At 34.0% G+C, this 17805-nt stretch overlaps 1 protein-coding gene and 1 non-coding gene across 5 annotated transcripts in view; both read right to left on the reverse strand.

The window, feature by feature from the left end:
• ESRRG (estrogen related receptor gamma) overlaps nt 1-17805 on the reverse strand; it is a 654372-nt gene that overhangs the window by 450444 nt on the left and 186123 nt on the right. The window lies entirely within an intron of this gene.
• On the reverse strand, nt 2879-2983 carry LOC111720436. Its single transcript, XR_002770119.1, has one exon. It is a non-coding gene; the product is annotated as a U6 spliceosomal RNA (small nuclear RNA).

Genomic DNA, 17805 nt, shown 5'->3' on the forward strand with positions numbered 1-17805 from the left:
TATTAGATTTAACATATTTTTACCATGTTTAACATATATTGGATTACTTGCCATTTAGGAGAGGGAGTGGGGAAAGGGAGGGAAAATTGGAACAAAAGGTTATGCAAGAGTAAAGGTTGAAAAATTATTCATACATATGTTTTGAAAATAAAAAGCTTTATTAAAAAAAAAGAAGGCAGCTTATTAAGAACTCTTGATACAAGGGGAAAAAACTTATTTCATTCTCTTATGTTCTTTGAAAGTACTGAAGATATTCCCAAAAAACATTGTACTCTGTAAGAGCAATATAGTAAGAATTGTCAACTAAAAAAAAACCAAAAAAAACCCAGCTACTCTGAACTGGACAATGATCCAAGACAATTCCAAAGAACCCATAATAAAACTGCAATCTACTTTCTACATGAGAACTGATAAGCTCTGAATACAAATTGAAGCATATTTTTTTCACTTTGTGAGTGTGCATTTTTTTTTGCAACATGCCTAATATTAAAAAAATGTTTTGTATGACTTCACATGTATAACTGATATATTGCTTACCTTCTCAAGGGGGCAGGAAGGCAGGAGAGAATTTGGAACTCAAAAATTGTAAAAGTGAATGTTAAAACATTCTAATATAATTGACAAATATTTAACAAAATATATATACATATGAAATTAAAAAAAATTACATGCACATATATAAAGTATAAAAAAAAACTGAAGATATTAACAGGTTCTAAAAAATCACTCTGGCCAGTAAGACTGATAGCAGATTCCATACTCCTCCCCAAAAGGAAAATGGTTTTACTGTAGCTGCCTTTAATTACACTATGGTAAAACCTACAGGAACAATTAGAACTGGTTAGTCCATGCAAGAAGTCACCTGCCTTCCACTGAAACATGAACCCTAAGAAAGCTCCCTATAACAGAGATAACCAGTTAGCCCCTACCTCAACTTTTTACAATCAGACAAACCACTTCTGATGGTGATTAAGGCATAACATTTCTGATGATTTATTAAGAGCTCTTAGTTACATCAGACAGCTTATAATTAACAGCTTCCCCTTTCTCAAATAAATAAATAAATGAATGAAATGAGAGCTGCTAAGTGCTGGGCTGCTCCAAAGCCTGGATGACATCATCGGCAGCTGCCAGTCACCAAGAGGGCAAATATCACAGCTAAAGGGAGTGTTGGAATTGAGGATGCTGAAAGTGGATGAGAGGGAAGAGAGTGTGGAGAGAGAAGAGAGAGGAAGGAGGGTATTTGCTCAATCAGTACCTATTTTCAGAATTTCCTTCAACCTGGCTTGGACTGAAAGTCATCAATTATTTAAAAGATGTAACATGATGCTTCCTTTGTTGAGGCAAATCTGCAAAGCAGACCCCAAGAGAGAATAAAAAATGAATTAGGCAGAATTTATTAGTGTGCTTGAAGAAAACAGAGATTTAGCCACCGGGACTGGCTCTAGTTTTAAAAATAGTATATGTTTGCCCCTGAAAGCCACACAGAGCTCTTTCCCCCTCCTTTTAATTTATTTATTTTAAGCAGGGGATAATACTGAAAGAGGAATCAATCATTTCTTAAACTTCTTCTTTCTTTTCTGACTCAGCCTGATGTATTGTCTTCATTTAAATTACAAATACACTAATCTGAAACACTGTTTACCGAGTAGCATATTAAATGAAAGATACAAGAAATTGCATCACTCACATTTTAAAAATGACTCTCGACTTGAGGCCTCATAAAAAATAGCCGACAGTGTTCTCTGCCTTGGATGCTATATTTCAGTTCTGGTGAATGAAATTCAATTAGTAGGCTTTGTACTTAGGACATTACAATGCTGATGGTTGGTCTGATCAAAACCAAAGTGCCAAGGCCTCAAACTGCTCTTGGCAGACCATCATTAAGTAATATTTCAATGTAATAGATTGGCACTAACAAGTTTTTTTGGGTACAAATCAATCAAATGAGATAATTTTTATAAAGTGCTTAGTACAATGTCTGGCACATAGTAGGCACTATATAAATGTCAATCATCATTATAGTATTTTCACAATGATTAGAAAATAGGAAGAATTTAGGAAGGATAAATTTAGCAAATAGGAGGTAGAAAATAAGCAGCATGGGAAAATCCATGGACTAGCTGATTTGATTGAAGACTACTATCTACTGTTTCATATCTAAAAAGTCCAAAATGGAAAATTAAAATTAAATATTGGGTGGTAATGGGTTATTATTATTATTTTTTGGTCCTTCCTATTTTCCTATCTAAGATAGCTGATTCTTTGGAATCTTCAGTGAAAAATATTGTCAGATAGCCTTGCAATGATTCAGTGACACTCCTGTTAACTAGATCTGATTTTGATCAAATTCACAAATCAAAGATCTTTACTTTCTTCCATGACTTAAATGGTAAATCTTAGAGAGTGACTAGAAGCACAGAAAGAGTTACAATACTGGTAAGTAACTAGTAAATTAATATTACAATACAAAACTAGTAAGAAGCAGAAGCAGAGTCTTTATCTAAATCTTTTTAACTCCTATCTACTAAATCAAAATGAAGCATCAAATATACAGGCTGCAACACTCTCCAGTGCAGCAGGGTCAGATTAAAATGTAATTGGTAAGTATTTATCAAAATAAATAAAATATAATAAAACATAGATAATGTTAATATGTGGTTTTCCAGGTCAATATGTGGTCCCAGAGGAAATTTCATATACCATTTAGTGACTACCATTTCTCTTTAACAGTGTAGCACCAAGCTACAATATCTTTCATAATATATATGTATGTATATGATTAATTTAAATCAACCATTGGATAGAAACAAATGTTGTCCTTAATAAAATCTTACTTAATTTATCAAATTTTTCTCATCTTGTCTTCTAGGAAAGTAGATTTAAGGAACATTTCACAAATATCCATGTCATCCTTGCACAAGGGCCATGCTAATCTTCTCAGTATTGTTTCAATTTAGTATGTGTGCTGCCGAAGTGAGCATGGATAGTAAATTTTAGATCAAATCTCAGTAGCTTCCTTTTGGGGAATGAAGTAATACTCCCATTTTTTAAAAAGCTAGTAAAAATACTCTTTCTTGTGCAAAACAGAAATATTCTCAATTTTCATTTAAATTTCATTCAAAAGTTGATGCACTTTAAAAAATCTCTTCAGTTATTGATATTTAGCAAAATAACTGGACTGAAACATGATAAATCAGATGTCTCAATCATCTGTTGTTTGGATCACTATATAGATAATCTAGCTACACCATGTTAAGATAGATTAGGGAGGGTAGGACAAACCATATGGCTAACTTCATTTGATTGAAGACTTTTATCTGTTGTTTCACAACAAGAAGATTTAAAAAATGGAAAATTAAAATTGAATATTGAGCAACAATAGATTAAATGAAAAATTTTTTGGAACTTCCTTCTACCTACTCAGGTGAAAACCTGATTATCACCAAGAGTTTCAATATTCTTCCTGAAGCTAAGAATTCATGGAAGGGCATTTTATTATTATAACTGCCCAAGAGTCTCTGCTAAGTAAATGCCAACTCTTACAATGTTTAAACTAGTGAGTGAAACTAAAGGGAAAACAATGCCAGTCATGCCATGTGTTATGGAAAAGCTAGTGATCAAAGAATTTTCTGTAAAGTTCTCTTTGACACAGCTTCAAATGTAGTTATCAATGTAGCCCTGTTTGTCTTACATTGCATATTTCCAAAGGCTGCCATCCTAGTTGCTGAATTTTTAAAGCTGTGGCTGATGATTATTTGATAATCAACAACTCTGAGCCTAATAGAGCTTTCTTTTTAAATATATATAAAATATATATTTCCACTTTAGTCATGTTGTAAAAAAGGAATCAGAATAAGAGAGAAAAACCACAAGAAAGAAAAAACAACATAAAAGTGAAAATAATATGCTTCAATCTGCATTTAGACTTCATAGTTGTTTCTATCATTGCAGCATTTTCCATCATAAGTCTTTTACAGTTGTCTTAGATCATTGGCATTGCTGAGAAGAGCAAAATTTATCAAAACTGATCATACACATAATGTTGCTGTTAATGTGTACAATGTTCTCCTGGTTCTCCTCACTTCCCTTAGCATCAGTTCATGTAAGTCTTTCCAGGTTTTTCTAAAATCCACCTGCCAATAATGTCTTATAGAACAATAGTATTCTGTAACATTCAATTGTTATGAGCAAACTGTGTTCGGCTTTTCCTAATAGAGCTTTCTTTGAAACAATCATGCTTTGCTTTCCTACAAACCAATATTACTGAAGGGTTAAAAAAAATTACACATGCACATCCCATTCCAAAACAGTATTTAAAGAACTGTTTCTTTGGCAGGAATTGGGGCTAACCAATCATCATTATTCACAAAGTAATAGATAGATGAAGAAACATACAGGCAAATATTGGAATTTACAAAAACAAAAACATTATGAAAATATATCATTCTAGTTTGTGGCAGCCCTCTTTGTAGTGGTCAGAAACTGGAAACTGAGTGGATGCCCATCAATTGGAGAATGGCTGAACAAATTGTGGTATATGAATATTATGGAATATTATTGTTCTGTAAGAAACGACCAACAGGATGATTTCAGAAAGGCTTAGAGAGATTTACATGAACTGATGCTGAGTGAAATGAGCAGGATCAGGAGATTATTATATACTTCAACAACAATACTATATGATGATCGATTCTGATAGACATGGCCCTCTTCAACAATGAGATGAACCAAATCAATTCCAATACAGCAGTAATGAATTGAACCAGCTACACCCAGCAAAAGAACTTGGGAAATGAGTGTGAACCACTACAAAAAATTCCCAATCCCTCTGTTTTTGTTCGCTTGCATTTTTTATTTCCTTTACAGGTTAATTGTACACTATTTCAAAGTCTGATTTTTTTGTACAGTAAAATAACTATATGGACATATATACATATATTGTATTTAACATATACTTTAACATATTTAACATGTATTGGTCAACCTGCCATCTGGAAGAGGAGATGGGAGGAAGGAGGGGGAAAAATTGGAACAAAAGGTTTTGCATTTGTCAATGCTGAAAAATTACCCATGCATATATCTTGTAAATAAAAAGCTATAATAATAATAAAACATATATCATTCTATAACAATTCCAATCCCTTTTGTCTAGCCTACTCAAAGAACCTAAAGAGACATCACCACCTAAAGTTACATGGTACCATTATTTTGATGTGTGAGTTTACAATTTTTGATATTTGAAAGGAAGCACACTAATATTCCTTTTCAATTCTTCTTGTACCACCTACATTCCAAATATACATGAGAAGTGTTTTAACTTAAATGTAAAAAATGTAAAAACAATTGATTTCATTTTATTTCCCTTCTTTGATAGCAACTATAGGAAAATTCACAACAAATTTTAGAAAAAAAAATATTGATCAAGAGGTGAATTCTGGCTCCTTGATTTATTCCTCAGGCAGCTGTTGCAGTTTTAGAATAGCCCAAGGAAATAACATGATCAAGCTTTAAATGGATAGGTTTAGCTTTTGTGCCCTTCTAAATGACATTTTTCTTAGATATTCCCTTCATCAAAGAATTCAAAGAATTTTTGTTAAAAATTCTGTCTGCATGTAAAAATATGCACTGTTTCCCTACATGATTTGTAAAATAAAATCACATTAATGTTATGATGAGATCACAAACATTACCAAACACCCCAAGCCAGAATTTAATAACTAAAAGAAATGCAATGTAGTACAGTCAGGAAAACTTCTGTATTTGGAGTCTAAGAATGTAGGTTCAAACTTCAGGTCTGCTACTTATTACCTGTAGGACCTTGAGCCTTTCTCAGCCTCAGTTCCTCATCTGAAAAAAACAAGGAGGCTACACTAAGCAACAACTAGCTATGCGTTCAGCTCTAGTCTATAATTCCTATGATCTTTTTATAAATCAAACCCATTCTACACAGCACATCCAATGACTGGTTAGTACATTCAGTGTTATGCTTTAAACTGTAGTGAGTTAAATACATGTGAATTAATATTATAGGTTTGTTTCCCCTAGCTTTTGTATATTCAAATGTGCAACCACTATTTGACATTTTTAAACAATTAATTTCTTTTTATAGTCTTTTCAAAAGAAAAACTACATCAGTGTGGTGTTAATATGAACACTTTTCATTGATGGCCCTTTCAGTTAGAGAACAATTCAGTCCTAGAGACTGTTAATAATATCCTCATTTAAATGCTCTTTGTGGACTCTTTCCTTGAGTTAAAACATTAAGTAAGGAAAAGTAAACTCACAGACTCCAAAGAAATGGTCTAGACAGGGATAGGTTTTCTTGGGGTCTGAGGTACAGTGAAGAGCTTTAGTCCACTCTAATTCTAAGCAAAGGAAACGAGCTCCCGACTGACCTATATAACATTTTTCTTTTCTTTTCTTTTCTCTCCTCTCTTACTTTTCTATTCCCTTGAAGTATCTTTTCTTCTCTCCTTCTCCAGGTCAATCTTAGCACCTTCCAGAGCTGGGGACTGGTTAAGATCAGGTAAAGGGAACAAAGCATACGGGTTTGCTTTTCTTCCCTCACATCACACTTGACAATTCTGGCATTTTTGCATATAATTAGTTTGTTCCAACAGTCACCCACAAGGAAATGTATTACTCCCAACTCCCTGCAATACAGACAGTGGGCAACTCATCCTACCCTCTTCAGTGATGTCACCTGAATGAAGTCTTCCAATCTATATTCATTTCCTCTTCAGAACTATATAAAGAACCTAATCCATAAGCACTAAGAGCTGTCAAGGAAATTAACTACAAAAAAGGATGTCCCTTCCAGCAAAATGAAAATGTTAAACATAAACCATTTGACTTCTCCCCCCCTTCACTGACTTAGTATTGCTGGAGAAGAGAAACATAAATATATTATTTTCAGATACCCCAAATTTTCCAAGGGCAGATGAAAAGGAATTTGTCTTCTTAAATATATGCTACAATAGAAGAACTTTTACAATAGGTGTAACAAACAACAATAAGGAGAATTTTTCTTTTCTTCCCTGAACTATCTCAATAGTTTTAATTGATTTAGTTGGTTTCTTAACTTCCAGTCTCTTCCCAATTCCTCTTCCACAGTTTCTAATTTATATTTTTAATGAATAATGTAATTATATCACTCTTCTGCTCAAGAAAATAAGTGTGTGGTTATTCATTTTTCAGTCCCGTCCAACTCTTTGTGATCCCATTTGGGGTTTTCTTGGCAAAGACACTGAAGTGATTTCCATTTCCTTCTCCTTCATTTTACATCTGAGGAAACTGAGGCAAACAAGGCTAAGTGACTTACCCACGATCACACAGTGTCTGAGGTTGAATTTGAACTTGGGTCTTCTTGACTACAGGCCCAGATCTCTATTCACTGCAACACTTAGCTGTCCCTCTATCCTCTCTCATAAGATACACACTTCTCTGGCATCTGAAATCCTTCACCATCTGCTTCAATCTGCCTTTCCAGGTTTACTATTCATTACTCCCCTTTATGCACTCTATGTATCAGCCAAACCGGCTTATTTGCTGTTTCTTATACACTACAATCCATCGCCTGTCTCCATGCCTTTGAATAGGCCTCCCTGCCTGGAAAGCACTCCCTCCTTGCCTCTGCCTTATAAAATTGTTAGTGCCTTCAAAGCTCAGCACAAGCATTATTTTCTATACAAGTATATTCTGATTCCACCCCAGATATAAGTGCTTTTCCCCAGAAATTTCTTTGTATACATTTTAATTTAATTTTCTATGTACCTGTAAGCATCCCTCAGAATACAAATGCTTTATTTTAGAGTATACAATATATAGCATCCAGCATATTGCCTAGAACATAGTAGACTTACTGAATAAATGAATGATCTTACACTGCTAACAATGTGGTCTTAATATATTATAGAAGTACATTCTTCTCCTAACTTTATGAACCTGACAAGAGCATATCTCAGAGGCAACTAAGGAACATAATTGAATCAAAAACTAAATTCTACAAGTAAAATATCTATACAACTATATGTATTTAAAGAGTCTATTTGGTTTTTTTTTGTTTGTTTTGTTGTTTTTAATTTTACAATCAGAACTGAGGCTTAATCACTTGTATGTGTTATAGGACCAGATGGTTTAAGTGGGTGTTTATTTACAGGCTCTCCTTGTTCAAGGATTTTAGCCAATTTTGAGAGCAAAGCTTAGAATCACCAAAATAGGAGGGAATAAAGAGGAGTGACAAAAGGAGTAGAACTTAATGTTTTGGGCCATCAATCCCTCTCTCATCCCACCAAATGTAGTCAACCACTTAGGGTCAAAAAGACAGTAATGTATGAAAAAAAGCATTTTTAGCTTTCTATTTAAAAGACATATGAACATGGTTATTAAATGCAAAACAAAAGGTCTTTTTTTAATAGTTCCAAAATATCCAGCCCCAATATATCTGGGCTTTCAAATCCATAGCCTACTGAACATCTACCCTTGTTTGTTTTACCAGTATGTCAAACTCAACAGAATGAAAGCTGAATTGGTATTCAGTTCAATGACAAATATCCTTTAGACAGCAAAGAGGCAAGGCAAGGATAAAATGTATCTTAAGTCTCAACAGTGAAAAGAGAAAGGAAGATGTAGCAGAGTAGAAAAAATACATTTGGTTTCATTAGACTTGACTTTGAGCCCTGGCTCTACCACTTACTTCCTGTGTAACCCTGGGAAACTAACTTTTTTTCCTGGTCCTCAGTTTCCTCCATAAATGAACTAAATGATCTCTAAAGTCCCTAACAATTCTAAATGCTATTCTTCTATCAGAGGGTTAAAGTGCTAAGAGTTGGATTTATATATAAGGATTTTTTTGTAGATAACTGAGAGCAATTGTTGTTTGTATTTGAATTTTGGCAGAAATCTAATTAGGATCAACTGATATTAAGCTAGAAAACAAAAGAAAAAGCCTTATTTAGTAGCCCCTGCTGACCAACCCCCTTGGTTCAGTGATCAGGCACAGCAAACAGACAGTTTGCCATGGCAGTTAGCCCCATGAGTTAATCACATGATTGACAAATAACTGAGGATCTCAATTATAGCAAGTATGGAGAACATGGGTAATTTTCAGTGAACTGTCAGGAATGCACTGTTTCTACTAGTGCCAAGAAAGTTGTATGGTAACAAACAGTAAGTAGGATGGTTTCTTTCCCAAAGAAAAAGTTGAAAGAACTGGAGGAATATCTATCTACTCTCCATGTTAGCAGAGGGAATGCAGTATTTATTTATTTATTTATTTATTTATCTATTTATTCATGGGGGAGAATGCAGTATTTATTTATTTATTTTTGGGGGGGAATGCAGTATTACTTGAAATAATAAGAATTGTTTCAGAAGAAAGTCATAATGAGAATCTGAAAAAGTTAACCTATAGAGGAAGAAAGAATATGAAGCAAGACAGAAAGAATGAGGACCACTCAAACTTTGGAACTTGGAAAAGGTAATGAGAAAGAAAAAAATGAAAGTAGCATTATATATTAATAACATACTTACGTAAGAAAATCTGTGAACAAGAGTAGGATGACATGGTGAAAAGGATTTGGGTTAGGATTAATGAAAAAAAATACACACAGAAATAATATTGTACTGGGATAATACTGAATGCCATCATGCCAAAAGGAAGGAATTAATGATGAATTTAGGAAACAAACAGGAGCATAATACAGTAGAAATAGGGGACTTCAATTATCCAGACAAATTCTGGATTTCATCCTTTCTTTTTCTTCACTGAACTATAAGTGATAAATTCTTGACAATGATAATTTCATTACAAAGATGGAAAAGGCAAAAAAGTTCAGTGAATCAACTAATAGGATCCTACAGTCTAAAATTCCACAACATGGAGTAGTGACTGGGCTTATATCCCAAAGAGATCATAAAGAAGGGAAAGGGACCTGTATGTGCAAGAATGTTTGTGGCAGCCCCCTTTGTAGTGGCCAGAAACTAGAAACTGAATGGATGCTCATCAATTGGAGAATGGCTGAATAAATTGTGATCTATGAATGTTATGGAATATTACTGTTGTATAAGAAATGACCAGCAAGATGATTTCAGAAAGGCCTGGAGAGACTTACATGAACTGATGCTGAGTGAAATAAACAGAACCAGGAGATCATTATGTACTTCAACAACAAATACTATATGATGATCATTTCTGATGGACGTGACCCTCTTCAACAATGAGATGAAACAAATCAGCTCCAATAGAACAGTAATGGATTGAACCAGCTACACCCAGCAAAATAACTCAGGGAGATGAGTGTGAACCACTACATAGAATTCCCAATCCCTCTATTTTTGTCCGCCTGCATTTTTGATTTCCTTCACAGGTTAATTGTACACTATTTCAAAGTCCAATTCTTTTTGTGCAGCAAAATAACTATATGGACATGTATACATATATTGTATTTAACATATACTTTAACATATTTAATATGTATTGGTCAATCTGCCATTTGGGAGAGGGGGTGGGGGAAGGAGGGGAAAAGTTGGAAGAAAAGATTTTGCAACTGTCAGTGCTGCAAAGTTACCCATGCATATAACTTGTAAATAAAAAGCTATAATAAAAAAAAAACATCATGGAGTAGTGAACTAAGTCAATCATTCCATAGAGAAATTTGAAACTATGCCAAAAGGTTATAGAAAACATGCATACTCTTTGACCCAGCGCTATCACTGCTAGGTCTGAATTCTTAAGAGATAAAGAACAAAAAGAAAGATGACTTATATGGACAAAATATTTAGTGCAACTCTTTTTGAGCTGGCAAGAAATTGGAAATTAAAGGGATGTCCATCAATGGAGCTAAACAAATTGCAGTATATGACTGTGATTAAATACTATTATGCTATAAGAAATGATAAGCAGAATGGTCTTGAGAAAAATCTGGAAATATTTCATGAACTGATGCAAAGTGAAATGAGTAGAACTAAGATAACACTGAATACAGTAAAAACATTGTGAATGTGAATGATTTAGCTATTCTGAGCAATATATAATTCGGCAATATATTATTCTCAGACTTATTATGAAAAATGCTATTAGTCTCCAGAGAAAAAAGCTGATAGAGTAGGATTGCAAATTGAAGCATCCTTTTTTAAAATAATTTTCTTTTTTTTTTTAGGTCTGCAATTTCTTTTACAACATGACTAATTTAGAAATATGCTTTTTATGACTACATATACATAACTGTGAAACTGTGCACATGTATATCAAATTGTCTTCTCAGTGAGGAGGAGGGAAATAGGGATGGAAGGAAGAAGACAATTTGGAATTCAAAATTAAAATTTTGGAAGAAAATATAGTATTAAATAAATAAAATAAAATGAAATTCTATAATGGAAACCAGCTCAAAGAGAAAATTCTCAGATATAAAATTCTAATGATATAAAAACAACTAAATCTGACAAAAAGTTCATTTAAACAAAGATTTATGTATATACTATACACAAAAGAGAACTTTCTAAAGCCACTGATGTAAATATTTAAGATACTCACAAACTCAGACTTCTTTTTAAAAGAAAAACCTAGAGAAGGTGGATACAGAAGAGTGACATCATCCTGTAAGGAGAATGTTAAGAGCACTGAAGTTCAGAATGCATTAAGTTTGGTAATAAATGCTAAAACATAAAAAAGGCCTTTTTAGTTAACTTGAGAATAAGACCTCACTAAGGTGGACCCAGAATTAAACTGGAAAAAGAGAGCAGTCTAGATTGCTTTTGAAAACTGGAGGATTCTTGTAATAACCACAAGCTTCTCTCTGAAACAAAGGCCCATTTGTTTAATAGTAATATTGTTCCAGTAATTCTATATGACTGTAAGTCATGAAACAGTACAGTCTCTAAAGAAGTGATGATGAAGATCACCCTAAGGGAAAAGGAGAAGTATGTGGTGGGCATGAACAAACTGCAACACATTACAAATGAATTTTTAAAAAAGGTGAAGTCATTTAAAAGATGTCACCAGAGAAATGTACTAAGGAAAAAAAAAAAGATGGGTCATAGCAAAGGACAACAGATGAACAGCTCACATGCTCTACTTGTTTCTTGGCAAAGTCAGAAGTAAGTGAGAAAGCCCCAGACAAGTTGGGTGGCCCCCTCTGGTATGTTTAAGGGAGGAAATGAAGGAGAATAGTATAGGGTGGACAAAAAGAGATGGATTGTAATTTGATCATTGGAAAAGAAGATTTACATACATGAGATTATAAATCTATTAGATTGTTGGAGTAGCAAGAGGATGATCAAAGAAGGGAGAGTTCTACTGTTCATGCTATATTAATTATTATCAATGACAATCATCTTTGATTCTTCTTTCTTTCTTCAATCAATGGGAAAGTCTCTGTGCTCCTAATTTTAATAACCCTGATTCAAGTCTTCCTCAACTTCATTTAATCAGTCTTTGTCATTTCTCCCTTTTCCAATTCAGACTTCACATAACTGTCAATTTAATCTTTCTAATATACAGATCTGACTATATCATTCTCCTGTATGAATACCTTAAAGGCTCCCTATTGTGTAATGGGGCATCTAGGTGGTGCAATGGATAGAATGCTAGGCCTAGACCCAAGAAGACTTCTATTCCTGAGCTCAAATCTTACCTCAGGCACTTCCTAGCTTTGTGACTCTGGGCAAGTCACTTAAACCCTGTTTGCCGCAGTTTCCTTATCTGAAAAATGAGCTGGAAAAGGAAAATGTCAAAGCACTCCAAGGTCTTACTGAGAAAACCCCAAATGAAGTCAGAAATGACTCAGTAACAATTGTTTATAGGGTCAAATAGTATATAAGGTCCTCCACAATCTGATTCAGTCTATTTCATTTTACAGTGCTCTACCAGGAATTTAAATTCAAGGAAAGATAAGAAAGCAAAATGGCACCACAGTGTTCTTGCTAGATCTTGCCTTTGAGTACCATCTTCTTAGGCACCATGACTGAAAAGATAGCCATGCTATTGAGTCATTTCAGTCATGTCTGACTCTCTGTGACCCTACTTGATGTTTTCCTGGCAAAGATATTGGAGTAATTTGCCAGTTCCTTTTCCAGCTCATTTTATAGATGAGGAAACTGAGGCAAACTGGGTTAAATGTTTTACTCAAAACCATACAGCCAGGAAGTGTCTGAGGGCAAATTTGAACTCAGAACCTCCTAATTCCAGGATGGCACTCCATCCACTGAACCACTTACCTACCCTCTAAAGGAGAGAGCCATATCATGAAATAATTTGCAATGTTCAACAGCAACAAGACTATAGATAAAAAAGAACCAATTTCAGGAGTAGATAAAACCCAGATACTACCATAATATACTGGACTATGGCCACCAAACTCAACATCTTAGTTCCTTTAACTGAATGTTCCTTAGCTTTGTCTATTTGGTCTATTAAATGAACTCCTATTGGCCACATACAACAACATTTGCCATATTTTTTATATGAATGTCAAAAGATCCCTTTTAATATAATGAATGGGAGGCTGCTCTTCCAAAGGTAATATTTGCCTATGATCCCATTCTTTACTGCATACATCTTGCTTTCATGTCCACTATCTGTAAAAATGCTGAGGCTCAGGCTTTCACCCAAATATGAAAACAAAAATGCAAAAGTGTTTTATAAGAAGCCAGCATGCAAGAGTTTCATCTAAATCTCTTACTTTCTGTCTGAAAAAAAGAGAAGGTGGTGAAAAGGAAAGAACATTGGATTTGTAATCAGAAGTGCTAGGTTCTTGTTAATTTGCAGCTGGGTTATCTGCATGCGAATTAGCCAAATTGACATTTCCCTTGTCACCATCCAGTCAAACCTAAGCCCATGATATTACTACTGAACAAGGATAGGTTTGGAATAAGACATGCACAGGTCTGAGTGAAGGGAGTCTTGCAAGTATTTTATTGTGAACATTCAAGTGTGTTTCATAGAGAAGTGAATTTCATCATGATCAACTGTTTTATAATCTGGTACCTCTTTCCCTTTCTCCTACTAGAGAATGAATTAATAAATGATGAAAAAAAAGCATAATAAGGATTTACTCTGTATGTGGCAAGCATCATACTTAAGGCTGGGGTTACAAAATCAAGTGATTTTATGGAACCTCCTCTTAGGAAATTCATTCTCTAACTGGAGGAGATAACAAAGTTTAGCTGCACTGCAGAAGGAAGATTTGGTAGTCTTAAGAGTATAACAGCATTGCATATTGCAAGACCCAGGAATCCTTAGTATATCAGTAAATCAAAAATAATGAACCTCTATCTATATACTTTCTTTTCATTATCTTAGCTGCATTGCATTCCCTCCCTAATCTAAAAACAAAGTCTTTTGGGCATAGTTCCAAATAAAAACAACATTTCTAACCCCCTTTCCTTTAACATCTCTGCAAAGATTTGAAGACAACATGATGTGCTTCTTCTCTTCTTAAGGTTAAACAAGCCTAGTTCTTTCCACCAAAACACAGCATCCTCTAGAGACCTTTTGCTATCTTTGTTGCCCTCATTTGCACAATCTCCATTTTATTAATGGTATTTCTAAAATGTGGCATGGAAAAAATGAACATAATTCTTCCAAAATGGGTTGGGTAAAGCATCACCTCGCTAGTTTGGAGCTATATAACTTTTCCGAATGCAGTCCTAGATATTTTTGGCAGTCAGGTCACAATGTAAGATAGATTTATAATTCACTGAAAGACTTTATTCAGATGTACTTCTTTCTAGTCACCTATACTTGTGAAGACAATCTTTTTTTTTTTAAATCCAAGTGGATTAAAAGCTTGGACTTGGGTTTAGATAAAAACAACTTGTTTTAATGTCTATTTTTAGTACCTCATGAATTTAATCTTATTCAATTTGGCCCAGTGGTCTCTGCTGCCCAGCTTTTGAATCTTAATGCTGTCAAATTATTTTCTTAGTTTTCTTTTCTAGTTTGGAGTCCTTTGTATCTTGCCTCTATCTGACTAACCACTCCTCAGTTTCATGAGTTGCCTCATCATGCACACCCCCTAACTGTGGGTTTTCCCCAAAATTCTGTCCTGGGCCCTTTTATCTGCTCACTCTATATTGTCTTTCTTAATAATCTCATCAGCTCCCATGAGACAACTAAATAAATCCTGCTATGCAGAAAATTCCCAGGTATGTGTGTGTGTGTGTGTGTGTGTGTGTGTATACTCACACATTCAGCTCCAGTTCCATTTTTGAGCTTCAATCTCAAATCATCAGTTCCAAGTAGATGTCACATAGATATCTTAAAGTGAGCATTTTAAAAGAGAATTTGCTATCTTTAGCCCAGAACTATTACCTCTTCAAATTTCTCTATTTCTGTCATAGATACCTTCCAATCAACCAGGTTCACAATCTTGGCATTTTCTCAAACTCTTTACTCTTTCTCTCACTTTACATATCCAATCAACTCCTAATTCTACCATTTAAATCCCATCTCTCTCTTCATTCATACATTTATTGGGTAGCTTAGTTCAGGCCCTTCAATAAACTACATGGACTCTCTTTTACTTCTGTGATAAAATATAAACATTTCTGTTTAGTTTTTAAAGCTTTCACAACTTGGCCTCAATTTACCTTTTCAGTTTTATTAGATATTACTTTCTTTATTATACTAGATAGATAAACCAGTTTTCTTACTGTTCCTCACCCACACTGGTCTTTTTCAGCAATGCCCTATTTCCTTCTCATAAAAATGGTTTTTCTTTGTGTTTTCAAAATATCATCCTTGAGAGTTTTTAAAAAATCTTTTCTGGATTACTTTGTAGAATTTTCTTCCTTCTTTGAACTGTTCTAGTCTTCTTCCTACATTGTTTCTACTTTCTATGGTAACTAACTTGATGGATACACACATGTATGATGCTCTTTTTCTTCATAACTTTCCAGTTTAACAACTTTTGATTAGATCTGCAAGAAACTAGGGAAATACATTTATTTCTATTTGGTATACTACATCGTTGGTCAGGAGCATGGCATTTCTATATTTTAAGCTGCAATACAGAAACCCAAATTCCATTTTCAGAACCCATCTATCTTACATAGTTGTTCATTTCCTAAATCTATCATTCACTTCTGCATTCCTTGCTTTCAAGGCAGGCTGTGACAAAAGACCCCCATGTCTATAACATCTCCAATTTCTCACATGATATGTTTTAATTTTTACCATTTTTTTTTGTTTCATATGGGATCAGAGATATAAAACTGACCTTCTAACTTAACTTTCTTATTTTAAAAATGAAGGAAACAGGTTCAGAGCCCTTAGGTATCTCTTCCAAGGCCATAAATATAATAAGTGGATTTCAATTCAAATCCTTTGATTCTAAATCTAGTGTTTTTCTATTCTGGAAGTATCGTTTACATCTCCTTATGTCTTGAGAAGGAAGCAAGGAAGTGGCATAGTGGATACAGTGTTGGACCTGAAGTCAGGAAGAGTTCAAATCAAGCTTCAGACACTTACTAGCTCTTTCTTAACCCACTAGAGAAGGAAATAGCAAACCACTTCAATATTTTCCAAGGTTCCTGGTACTGGTCAGGATTCCCCTTAGCTTTTTCAGGTCATTTTGTTTTGTTTTGTTTTGTTTTTCTGTCTACACAATGAAGTTCTTCTGTGTTGCTATGGCAGGAATTCAAATATTACATACTCAGCATGGGTAAATTGAAAAATTTCCCCTTCTTTTTATGGAACAGATCCTGGGATCTTCTTTTTCCTTTTTTCTAACTCCCCTATTAACATTCTCCATATCTCATCAGAACCTCATTTATACTTTGATCCATATAGCCAAGTTCTTTTCCCTTTTCTCTCTAACCTTTTACTTTAGTTTGTAAAGTATCTTATTACTTTGCCTTAACAACTACCTTCTCATGCTACTTCTCTTCTTCAACTCAAACCCTTGCTCTCTTGCACTCATGCTGAAGTATTTCTTTTCTTTATTATTAACAAGCATTCATCAAGCCTTACTCTGTTTCAATCATTGTGCTAAGTACTGGGGTACAAATAAAAAGAGCCTTTTTTTTTCTTCTCAACTTTAACCACCATCACAAAACTCTCCAAAGACAGACCACAAGATGAGTTCATTTTAAACATTCTTTCTCCATCTTTATGTGTTTCTCCTCTTCTTCCCGCAATTTTCAAAATTAAATGATTTTACAGATCATCTAGTTCAAATTCCTCCTTTCACAGATAAGGAAACTGAGGCTCAGAATGACTTGTTCAGGCTTACATAACTAGTTAAGTGTTAACTAGGATTTTAATCCAGATCACTGCAAAGTGCCAAAACTTTTTAAAAAGATAGTTGAAAGAGGGGAAAATATTTACCAATTGTACTGATTTAAACAAGGTCATTCAATTATTGTTTTCTGCTGTGATAATGAGCTTTGATAAATGAAAACGTGTTTGGTAAAATTTAAACATGGTTTTGAAATTTAGTATTTCATTTCATATTCTTTAATTGAGCACCTAATATGTGCCTCACCCTTAGTTAAGCCCTAAGGAAAGTAAGAAATCAGACAGAAAAATAAATCAGGTACTAAGTGCCTATTATCATGCCTTATACTTAGAACACATTCAATAAATATTTATCAAATAAATGTAAAAATGAATTAGCAGCTCTGAGAAAGACATTAAATAATATGCTCTGGGAATGTAGGTCTAAACAGAAATTTAATTAATATATTTGCAAATTGTTATTCCCTTACTTTGGAATGACTGATAAAGATCAGTAATGGTAACATAAAACATTGATCCTTCTATAGAAATGCTGAACATGTTCTGTTTATTCACATTTGAATATA

This window comes from Sarcophilus harrisii, chromosome 4 (assembly GCF_902635505.1).
Source record: "Sarcophilus harrisii chromosome 4, mSarHar1.11, whole genome shotgun sequence".
Taxonomy (NCBI): domain Eukaryota; kingdom Metazoa; phylum Chordata; class Mammalia; order Dasyuromorphia; family Dasyuridae; genus Sarcophilus; species Sarcophilus harrisii.